The following is an 11992-nucleotide window of genomic DNA, read 5'->3' as shown; positions in this document are numbered from 1 at the left end:
GTTAAAAAAAATATACCAGTCAGTAAACACAAAAAAGCCTTTAAAAATTGTGTGTGTGTGTGTGTGTGTGTATACACATACATATGGGTATGTGTGTGTCATGGTTTGTGTGTAGCCATCAGACAATTGGGAGAGTCGCTTCTCTTTTTTTCCCCACGTGGGTCCCAGGGATCATGCACAGTAGTCAGTCTTGGCTGGAAGCGCCTGAACACACTCTTATTCTCTGAGCTCTCTCTCCAGCACCTACCCCCACTCTCCCACCCCTCCTTAAACTATGCTTTAAAAATTCTCCGACAATATTGCATTTAGTAGAAGTTTGTTTGTTTTTATCACCAATAACGACAGAAACGATAAGAGTGTAGGTCTAAGACTTACATAAAATCATCCTTAATGTATGATCCATAATACAAAAAAGTTGCAAAGAACACAAAATGAGCTGCTTGCTGATAAATGAAGCTATTGTTAAAATGTCAATAGGGCTCTTAGATTAAAAAAAAATTTAAGTTAGCTTTTGGACAGTTTCATAATGTATCTAACACATGCAGATAACTTTCAACCTTCTTACCTCTTCCATTCCTATCAACAAACAGCTCCCCACCTGTCTCTCTCTCAGATTCATGTCTTTTGGTTTTGTTGGGGGATGCATTTGGGCCAGTCAATGCCATCCGTGTGCCCATTGCCCTGGGACTGTTTAGCAAAGCCCGAACTCATTATATATTCCTGGCTTGCCTCAATCTGATAACCATCCTCCTGCCTCAGCCTTTCAAATGCTCATATGAAACACCAACCGCCATCTGTTTTTTAAAATTTTTTTTAACTTGCTGATCTGTGACTGTTTATTAACTGACCAGATTACCAAAATATCATAGACAACGCCTGGGCAATGCCTCAGTTCATCTGTCTGATAAGCCTGTTTATCTCGGCTTCCCTGTTGCCAGCATCTCCACCTTCCACAAAGTGAGTTGTCTTTTTCTTCATTCCACCTCACAGAGAAGACAGTTTGAAGGGCCACAGGACGTTATTCGCTTCCTTGAAGCGTCTTCTAACTCACAAGATCATAGATGTTGTGAATTAGATCCTCCCTGCAGATGATGCTGAATAAACCAAGAGATGGAGCAGTCAATCACCTGTCCAGGCAATTCGCTTCTTATTGATGTTACCATAGCCTCATGTGTAGATGAGCTCATTCATGCACTTCAGGTTGGGGCAACTCCTCCCCTTCCCCCCACTGCACAGCTCCACAATCCTCAGCATGCTAATTGAAGCCTTGTTGAGCTTAACAAAGATGCCATTGAAGATCTGTGGAAGGTGAAGAAGCTGCAATACCTTGCGAACCTTTGGGCCTGCACCATTGATACCTCGGGCTCTGATGACAAACGCCAGTTTTGGTTCTGCAGGCACCAAAGCTTTCCTTGCCATCCTGGCCCTCCAATTCTCCGTCCCGTACATCTGCCTGTGCTCCTTGTGGTAGCACTTGGCTTTCTCCTAGATGAGCTTCCTCCTTGCCTTTCGCAGCGTCTTCAGGGTGAAACTTCCACAGGCACTTCACTTTCAGCTCTGCAAAATCCCTTCGCTTTTTCTTAAGGGTGTCTGGCACAGCAGGAACCTTCTTTTTCTTCTCTGGTACAGTCTCCGTGGTTCCAGGTGGTAAAAAAATAAAGTTAAAAAAAAAAAAGGAAACGTTTTGGTGTTGGTGTTGGAGCTCAGGGCTAGTTCATGCTAGACAAACACCCCACTACTGAGCTGTACCCTTGCCCTCTGATGCATAAAAAAAGCTCACTTGATTCTCTCTCCAACATTCTATCTTGGGAGCCCCTCTTCAGGAGACGGATTCTTGTAGGCTTCAGGTTGCCTCATGCTTTCTCTCTGTAGTCTCACATTTCTGTGCTAAGACTTGTGTGTGCGTTGGGATGGGCAGCACTTCCATCTGGACGGGCTGGAGAGGAAAAGAATGTTGTGATATTCAAAAAGTGGAAAGAGAAGGAGAATGGTAGAAAGTGAAGGTGGGGAAGAGAATAGGAGGAAGAAGGAGGGGGAGGGGCAGGAGAGAGAGAAGGAGGGCAGAAAAGAGGAGGGGAAGAACAAAAAGGGAGAGAGAGTGGCAGAAAGCAGGGTGAGGACGAGGAGAAGGAGGAGGAGAAGGGAGAGTCAGAGACATAAAGTTAAAAAAAATATACCAGTCAGTAAACACAAAAAAGCCTTTAAAAATTGTGTGTGTGTGTGTGTGTATACACATACATATGGGTATGTGTGTGTCATGGCTTGTGTGTAGCCATCAGACAATTGGGAGAGTCGCTTCTCTTTTTTTCCCCACGTGGGTCCCAGGGATCATGCACAGTAGTCAGTCTTGGCTGGAAGCGCCTGAACACACTGAGTCATCTTGTCCGCTCCTCAGAAAGAGTCTGAATGTTAAAAACAACCAAAACCAAAACAAAATCCCAAAAACCCAAAACCAACCTGCCAACCAACCAAACCAACCAAACCAACCAAAGCAACCCAAAGTCTCATCCCCACTGAGGGTTGGGCAAGAGTGGGTATTTGCCCCTTCTTTGTGTCCTTGGGTTCCGTGTCCTTGGGAGAGTGAAAGGTGGGGTGGTTACCTGTCCTCTGCTCATCAGTTAGTTGATCACTGGTGTTTTGCCTGCGCGGTGTATCTGTGCATGGGGTACATGCAGTACCCATGGTGGCCAGAAGAGGGCAGTAGATTCCCTGGAGCCGGAGTTAACAGTTGGTTCCGAGCCATCATGAAGGTGAAAGGTATCAAAAAGGACTCCAGGTCCTCTGGGAGAGCAGCCAGCGCTCTCAGCCTCTGAGCCCTTAACTCCAGCCCCTTGGGTTAGTTTTGTTTCCTTCATGCAGGGAGGCAGAGTTCCTTGGTGGGGTTTTCTCCAGAGATCAGCGCTTCCTATGGGTGGGCGGGCACTAAACTGAGCCTCGCGTCAGGGGCCCAGGCCCCCGTGAAGCCCACCCGCCAGGTACAGCAGCCCCTTCCTTGTGCATATGGCCTAAGTCCCTGACCCCAGGCCACGGCAGTATGTTTTCAGTGAGCCTGCTTCCGTGGCACCCTGGCTTTAGCTTGTCGTGTGCACCCTCAATCTTCCTTCACTGGGAATGTAGATGGTGAATGAATTTGCTCATCCAGGATTAGGTGTCATCCGTACCTGATCTGCTCAGTTATCAAGTTCGGGGCCGTCTTTGCTTTCCAGTGCTCAGAATCTTCTTCCCAGGGGTCCTGTTTCCTCAGCAGCGCGCTGTTGCACAAGGTGCTAAAACCCCAAGTCTGATGGTCTGAACAGGACAACTGTCTCATCTGAAAGCGCCTGGCTTGGACGGAGCCTCGGCAGTGTTACCAAGGCCACCCTTTGTTTCTATCTGCTCACTCTGCGGTGGTCTCTTTCATGGTCACACAGTGGCTGCTGGGACCTTATTTACCCCCCTTCTCCCGTTCTGAACTGTTTGGTGTTTATTTTATCATCTGAGAATCTCCTATATGCATATAGTGTGTTTCGATCATATGACTTCCTCCTTCCCAATGATGCCTCCATTCCCCCCCTTCCCTCTCAACTTCATGTGACCTTTTCTAATCCCTCTCAAGTCACTTAGTGTTACCTGCATGCGTTTGGATGTAGGACGGTGGGCAGCCCCTCGGGGACTGCATCTCTGAAGAAAACTCTCCTCCTGCCTCAGCCACCAGTTCCCGACGGCTCCTTGGTTGGGGATAGGGCTTTCTGAGTCCCTTCTCTGCCCACGATGGGATTCTGTTCTGGCTTTCTTCTGAGCACTTAGTTCCAGCTGCTATAGGTTTGCGCGTGCAATGGCCATGTTAGTTCCAGCAAAGGCTGTTTTCTCTCGGCTGTTCCTGCCAGCCCACGTTCTTGCATGCGAATGTCCTCAGAGAGAAGAGATGAAAACCCCTGCTGTTCATCTGCAGGAGGTACTGGAACTTCCTAGGTAGACCAGGCTGTCCTGGGATTTGTGGCGATCTTTCTGGCTCTGCTTCTTGAGTGCTGGAACTATAGGTGTTTATTACAAGGCCTGGTACCCCCTCCCCCCTCTCTTCCTGTGTGTGTGTGTGTGTGTGTGTGTGTGTGTGTGTGTGTGGTGTACAATACATGGAAAACAGAAGACAGCTGCAGGTGTTATTCCCAGGAAGCTGTCCACTTTTTTTTTTTTTTTTTTTTAAGACAGGGACTCTTAGTAGCTTTGAACTCTCCAAATACTGTAGTCTGGCTGGCCACTGAGCCCTGAGCATCTACCTGCCTGTCTCTGCTTTCCCAGCTCTGGGGTTGCAAGTCCTCCCACTACCACATCTGACTATGCAGATTCTGGGGATCCAGCCCCCTGTGCTTGCAAGGTAAGCATTTTCTGATTAAGCCATCTGGAGCAGCTCCTCCTCTCTCCTTTCAAGATAGCTGATTGTTTGAGTAAGTGTTATCTACATAGGTTTGCAAATTTAAAAGGCACATAATAGAACGTGTCCCTTTTTTCCCCTGCCTTTATCTGTTTGCAAATTGGGCTTCACGTTCTCCCATAACTTCTTTATATAACATTGCTCAAGAAAATATGAAGTATAGTTTTGTCTATCCTATCCCTATTTTCCCAAACAATAGCATATTGTATGAATTTTCTGACATTTTGCTTTTATCGCCTATCGAAATATTTTGACATAGAAAATGTACCTTCACTATGGTTTTATAGCTGTGTCATATTGCATTCTGTAGATATAACCCTATTTGTTTAACCTGTCATCTTTTGATAGATATTTAGGTTGTTTTTCAATTTGCTATTATAACCAATTCTGCGAATATGTTAGCATTCTTGTAGGATAAATTCCCAGAGGTGGAAGAGCTCAGGCAAGAGGGACGTACGTTAGTAACCTTGACAGCGATCTTCAAATTGCCCTTCCTAGGATCTGCACAGTTCATGCTCCCGTCAGCAATATTTAAAGGACTTACTTCTCCACACCAACGCAATGTGTTCTCAGCCTCTTGGTGTCTTGCCAATCTGGCGGATGAACATGGTCTGTGCATCTCTCTTTAAGTGCTAAGAGACCATTCCCGGCTGCTCCTCCAGCACTCCTGTGTTTCTGAGCAATGTCTCCTTGGCCAGAATTTTGTCACGTGTCCCTTCCAAAATCATCCATCAACAGAAGGAACAAAACCACCCTAATTGGTCTGAAGTTAATCTAGTTTCACCTCCTGTGGTGGGCCTGGGACCTGGGCCAGCCTTCCCACTGCATAGTGCCTGTATGACACCGGGTTTCTAATCGTAAGGAGGACTGGTGGTCTTGGATATGGGGTAGGTGTTTGGCAGTGTTGGAGTACCGAGTCCACTAGCCTGTTAGAGGCTGCCTCAGACCTGGGCTGTAAAAGTCAGACAAGGCTGCCCTGATTGATGACTTCCTAGTCCCCTGTGGTTGGTGGTTCTTGGCTGCCCTGGGGTGGAATGACATCTGTGGTTACAGGGAAAGTTTGTTCCAAGATCAGATCCAAGATATGGGTTGTATAAACACTGCCATGGAGAAGAATAGGTTTTAAAACCTGGCAGTCTTGCTTCAAATTCTCATTCAACATTTGTTATCTGATTGTTTGCCAAGCCTTTCTTTCTTTTCTTTTTCTCTCTTTCTCTCTTTCTTTCTTTTTCTCTTTCTTTCTTTCTTTCTTTCTTTCTTTCTTTCTTTCTTTCTTTCTCTGTTTCTGTGCATGTGTTTATGTGTTTGAGTATGTACATATGTGCATGAATTATATGTTGACAGTGTCTTACTCTATTGCTCTTCAACTTATTTACCTCAACACAGTTTTAATCATTCATTCATTCATTCATTTATTCATCATTCATTCAATTAGTGTGTATGTGTGTGTCTGTGTGTGTGCACACCACAGTATGTGTATGGAGGTCAGAGGACATTTCTCACGAGTGGGTTTTCTCCTTTCACCATGTTGGTCCTAGCGATCAAACCTGGGTTGTCCAGGCTTGCTGGAGGGTACCCTCACCCACTGAGCCATCCCACTGGCCCTTCACTGTAGTTTTTGAGACAGAGCCTCCCACAGACTCTGGAGTTCACTCACCTGTTGGGTAAGATTTGCTGGACATCAAGCTCCAGGGACCTTCTTGTCTCCAACTCTCTAGGGCTAAGTGCACATGCCTGGATTTTTACATGGATGTCCTGGATCAGGCTGTCATGTTTAGCCAGAGCCAGCTCCCTTCCCCCACACTCCAAGCCTTTCCGAGCCTCTGCGCTCTCAGTTGTAAAGCTGAGTCAGGGACAAAGGCTTATCTCAGGGGCCACTTCTATCGCCGAGGCTGAAAACCTGTGTAGTCTGCCCACCACAGGGCGTCCCACGTCACAAGGCAACTCTGCTAGTTCTTCTGCAGGTCATGAGGCTTCGGGAACGCTGGGAAGGCTTAGCAGTCCTCGTGGCCCCAGGCCAGGTGTACAGTCAGTCACACAAAAGCTACTTAGGGAATGAATGAGAGAGCAGCAACAGTTTAGGGCGGAAGAGGCGGCCATACATCCTCACGGTGTTCGGCATGCTTGGCCATATTGAGGCGGTGACCCCCCGATACCACGCGTGGAATCGTTCACACATGCGCGCCTCCTGGTGACGGGCGGTGTTTATCTACGGCATCTGCACGGTATTGATTTATCAATGCCCGTTTTGCAGTCGGATCAATAGCTTAATTGCATCTCCGGTTGACAGGGGGATACAATCTGTTTGCGGTAGGGAGAGCAACCTTGAGCTGAGGATCTGCCCCAGCCTTTGTTTGCTCTCCGATTTGGAGCTGCCTTTATGCCCGGAGACCGGATCTTGCTGCTGCAACACAGGGAAGTTAGGACCAAGCAAGGTCTTGACCGCCACGTTGGGTGTGTGTGGAGGGGTCTGAGGGGCAGAAAGAAAACCGGTGCAGGATGCCTGCATCTGGGGCATTTATTCTTGAGTCTCTGGTTATGTTTCTTGTCCACTGAACACACTTGTCTTAAGTCCATCCTACACTATGGGGTCTGCCCCACGGGGTAGAATGATGGCAAAGAAATGCCACGGGGCTTTGGGGATGCTTTGAGAGAAGACGGCCGTGCTCTGCCAGTAGGTGGCGCTGCGTCAAAGTCCGAGGCTCTAGTCTAGAGAGAAAAAGCTTTTCCCCGGGAGCTTCCAAGTCCTCAAATAAAACGGGAAACGATGATTAAGCATTCCCGACTTTTAAGATCTTCAAACAGTACCGAAAGGACTTACTTTGTAGACACAAAGGAATTTCAGCCAATGAATAGAATATCCGTTTATTAAGTACCTACTAAGTGCCTGGTACGGCATTAGCAGATTCTGCGGGAGTGTTCACTACGGCACACCCCTCCCCCACGTCTAATCCATCTCCATTGCTTACCTTTTAGAGGGCCACGTTGATGAATTGTTCTATTAAAGAAGGATAACGATATTTAAAGTCTTTAATGGGAGAGGAACCACAAAGGAGTTTTTAAGACTAATTTAGACTTGTGTGGAACATTCAACACATTTATGCTAATTTTTTTTTTTTTTTTTTAGAAGCTGAACAGCTTAGAAGGGGAGAAAATCCGCCTGTTTTTCATCTTGTTGCCAAAGCTGGGTGATCTAGGCCTCATCAATGCTAACAAATGCACCCCCTAGTAGCAGTTTGCGTTTGTTAGGCTGAAGAATGCATCTCTGGAAAACATTATTAGTGCTTATATTATCTTACAGATTACACTGGTGCTCAGCCCAGGGTCCCAGGAAAAATATAACGGCAGATTGAAGCCGATGGGCTATTTTTATGGGAGAGACTTCATTATTTTGCAAAGTTGAAAGAAATCTTTGAAGATCTAGGGATGCACACACACACACACACACACACACACATACACACTTACATACACTTATGAGTGCCCAGGTTGGATGACAAACTTAGCTGCAGCCTCCTGGGTCCCGACACTTCCCTTGCCAGCCAGGGGAGCTGATGGAGACTGTGGGGTGGCAGTGCTGCGATTCTCCCCACACTGGGCAGAGGGAGAAGCAGCCAGGCTCAGCCTGAGTGCCTCACTGTTGCTTGGCTGTCACCTTCTCTCCCAGACCGTTGGCTCTGTGGGTTAGGGCTTCAGGGGTTCCCCTTCCTGCTGTCCCCTCACTGCCAGTGCAGTGCTTGGCACTCTGAGGGCATTGGTTGACGAGAGGCTATCAACCTGTGGGACCAGTATCCAGAGAGACAGGGTTAGATTTATGTTACTCAGACCCTGGGCAAGCACTGCTCTGCCGTGTGGGCCGCCTTGGGGGTGGGGGTGGGGAAGTCCTACATTCTGGGTGTACTCAAGGGCACCACTGTGATTTTGGAGGGCTTAGAAGACAGAGGAGGGGGACAGAGTCCTGGGCCACAGGCACTAGGGTGGCTCCTGAAGGAGGCAGGCGGATCAAAGGGAGGAGAGGATAACATCAGGAGAGGAAGGCCACAAGTTAAGGCCAGAAAGCAGGAGTGAGGTTTGTAGTCAGGAAGAGAGGCAGGGAAAGCAGTAGGGAGACCCTGGCTTGACACATTCCCACTCCCCCAGGCCTCAAGGCCCTGATTCTTCTTCTTCTTCTACTTAGATCAAAGATGTGGTTCTGTGTGTGTGTGTGGGGGGGGTGTTTTCCCCTTGAAGGGGCTTCTTCTCCCTTCTCAAACGCTATTCCCCTGCTGCCGAGCAAGAAAGCACAGTATCGGTTGTGACGTCTGTGGGACTGAGGGGCAGGGGTTCTGTGATACATGCTCGCCTGTGTGCTCATCTGCACGCTGTGAAGTGGCTATGACTCCGATGATGACCTTGCACGCTCAACAGGGCGGATGCTCCCCTGTGATCATGTCCAGTAGAAGAAATGGTGGTCAGAGTCAGGTGGGCCATGGAGTTCAGAATAACGGCTGAGAGGTGGGAAAAGGGGGCCCTTTTAAGGCATGACCCAGTCTGTATGATTCATGGGGTACAAGAAGGGGAGCCTATTCTGCTCTCCAGGCCAGATCTCAGCATGCCTGAGGGACCAGAACCAAACTCTGCACTTCCTCTGTCCTTCCTCCCTGACTTCCTCTTCCTGTCTTCCTGCTGGAGGACATGACGTGGGGAGTGGGTTTGGGGAGTTTATAACCCCACCCATTTCCACTTCATTTTCTCTGCTTTCTATGTGAGGTTGAAGATGTGATCTCTCAGTTTCCTGAGGGGGTTGCCTAGTGCCAGGCTTTCCCTGCCATTATGGGTTCCCCCTCTGGAACCGTAAGCCCAAACAAACTCTTCCATAAGCCCAAACAAACTCTTCCATGAGCCACATTTGGTTTTGGTGTCTTATCGAAGAAATGAGAAGTAACTCATAGATATCCAGAGCAAACATAACAGGGAAGGAACCAGTGTCTTTTAGCTTACAGTTCTGGGATACGGTCTGTATGACAAAGGCCGGGTTGATCTAGAGGATTCCCCAATTGAAGCTCTCTCGAGGGGATCCTGCTCCTCCTTATCCCCCTCCCCCATCAGTCCTCACCTCATCATTCATAAGGGAAAGTCAAGGCAGGAGCTTAAGTAATTCGTTACATCCCATCCTCAGCATGGAGAAAGGAATGCATCTATATCGCCTGCTTTTTGCGACTAGCTTTTCCCTTACCTGTGTAGTTTTGTGTTCCCTGTCTAGGGAACAGTGCCACCCATAACGGGCTAGGTTTTTTTTTTTTTTTTCTTAAAGCTTTTACTTTGAGGCATCATGGAAAAAAAAAACATGGACATATGGAGAAGACATGATCATAGAATGAAAAAAAGTTAGTAGCATCAATGCCTATGAGCTTAATGTTGAAGCTGAAGTCTTGGGGAGTTTGACACGATACAGGGGCTGAGAGAATGGATTAGTATTTCTCTCCTTCTTCCTCACCCTCTCCTTCAACACAATCCATACCAACCTCTTCATAGTCCTCCTCAGAGAACTCCCCCTCCTCCATGCCCTCACCCATATACCGGTGCTCAAACGCACGCTTGGCATACATCAGATCAAGCTTGTGGTCTAGGTGAGCCCAGGCTTCAGCAATGGCCGTAGTATTGCTCACCATGCACACAGCTCTCTGGACCTTGGCCAGGTTTCCACCAGGTACCATAGTGGGAAGCTGGTAATTAAGGCCAATCTTGACACCAGTTGGGCACCAGTCCAAAAACTGGATACTACGTTTGGTCTTGATGGTGGCAATAGCAGCCACCATCTATCAACATCTTTGGGAATCACATCACCATGATACAGGAGGCAGCAAGCCATGAGTTTATCGTGGTGAGGGCCATATTTCACTATCTGGTTGGCTGGAAGTTGGGTGCTCAGTGTCGAGGTTTCTAGGAGAGATGTCATAGATGGCCTTATTGTCTACCATGAAGGCAATCGGAGTGCTCCAGGGTGATGTGGGTTGTGAGGATAGAATTGTCGGGCTTAACCACTGTGGTGGAAACCTGGGGAGTGGGGTAAATGAAGAACTTCAGCTTGGAGTTCTCTCCATAATCAACAGAGAGCTCCTCCATCATCAGGGAAGTGAAGCCAGAGCCAATTCCCCAGCCAAAGCTATGGAAAACCAAGAGGTCCTGGAGACCTGTGCCTGGGTCAGTCAGTTCGTGAATTCTGTCCAAGACAAGGTCAACCATCTCCTTGCCAATGGTGTAGTGGCCACGAACATAGTTATTGGCAGCATCTTCTTTGCCTGTGATGAGCTGCTCAGTGGAAGGGCTGGTGGTAGGTACCAGTGCGAAAGTCATCAATGACTGTGGGCTCTAGGTCTAGGAACACTGCCCAGGCACATGCTTGCCAGTGCCTGTCCCATTGAAGAAGGTGTTAAAGGTGTCATCTCCCTACCCCAACCCTTTCAAAGGTCTTGTCACTTGGCATCTGGCCATCAGGCTGGATGCCATGTTCCAGGCAGTAGAGCTCCCAGCAGGCATTGCCGATCTGGACACCAGCCTGGCCAACGTGGATGGAGATGCACTCTCTCATGGTAGCTACTGGTTAGAAGGCCAGGGTGACGGAAGTAGACACTGGGTCCCGGTTACTGTTCCTGACAGCTAAGAGTTGAGGTAAGTAACTCGAGCTGGGCTAGCTCTTCCTTCATTAATTAACAGTTAAGACAATCCCCAGCAAACATGCACACAGGTTAATCTGAGAATTTCCCAACTGAAGCTCTCTCCTCACATGATCCTGCTCTTTCGCATTCCAACCAGGGCTCATTATTCACCGCACATGCCAGCCTCTTGAGCCTAGGCCTCTCCTATAGATATTTCGGTATCTTGGCGGGGTATCTTCCCTTCCTTCCTTCTTTCTTTCGTTCGTTCCTTCCTTCCTTTGTCTCTGCAGCTTCAGGGCTTTGCCTTGGGGTTTGGGTCACAGATAAGGTTGTACGAAGACATGGTAGAGGTTGAGCATAACATGCCAGCATGAAGCAGAGTCAGCCTGACCTTCCTCTTGGTTGGACTGGGAAACTGAGGAGAAAGCACATCTCTGGCTGTGAATATCAGAGTGATTCCAGAGGGTACCTACCTACCATCGTGTATCCATTTTCCCCTCCTACACCCCTCCTGACATGCTCTCTGCTGGAGAGGATGCCTTGTGAGGGATGGCTTGGTGGCTCCCTTGCCACAAACTTCCTGTCACGTTCATCCAGTGGGCACACAGGCTGGAATCGGGAGGGTGAGAGGGAAAGGGTGTAACATTTGTCAGATGGGTCCCTTTGCTGAAGGCTTCACTTCCTGTCAGGTGACTCCTTGATATTCCTCCTCTGTCAGCCTTGTAGGGACATGTTACTGCTCCCTCCTCAGACATTGCATGCCTCTTGTTTTATTTTTTAAGTAGTAGGTTTCTATAGAGCTTTTTTCTTTATATTTTCTTTAATTTTTAACTGTGTGTGTCTGTGTGTCTGTGTGTGGGTATGTGCATATGGGGGTGGGTACCTGTGGAGGCCAGAAGAGGGCGTCAGATCCCCTGGACCTGGCATTATGGGCAGTTGTGAG

At 48.1% G+C, this 11992-nt stretch overlaps 2 pseudogenes; both read right to left on the bottom strand.

Annotated features, from left to right (window-relative positions):
• Positions 1-325: 325 nt before the first annotated feature.
• LOC110549619 (large ribosomal subunit protein uL30-like) lies at positions 326-5093 on the bottom strand (annotated as a pseudogene).
• Positions 5094-9861: 4768 nt separating this feature from the next.
• Positions 9862-10996, bottom strand: LOC110549639 (tubulin alpha-1B chain-like; annotated as a pseudogene).
• Between the last annotated feature and the right edge of the window lie 996 nt (positions 10997-11992).

Source organism: Meriones unguiculatus, chromosome 11 (assembly GCF_030254825.1).
Source record: "Meriones unguiculatus strain TT.TT164.6M chromosome 11, Bangor_MerUng_6.1, whole genome shotgun sequence".
Taxonomy (NCBI): domain Eukaryota; kingdom Metazoa; phylum Chordata; class Mammalia; order Rodentia; family Muridae; genus Meriones; species Meriones unguiculatus.
Note: the sequence above shows the minus strand (reverse complement) of the source record. Positions and strands in the feature narration are given on the sequence as shown.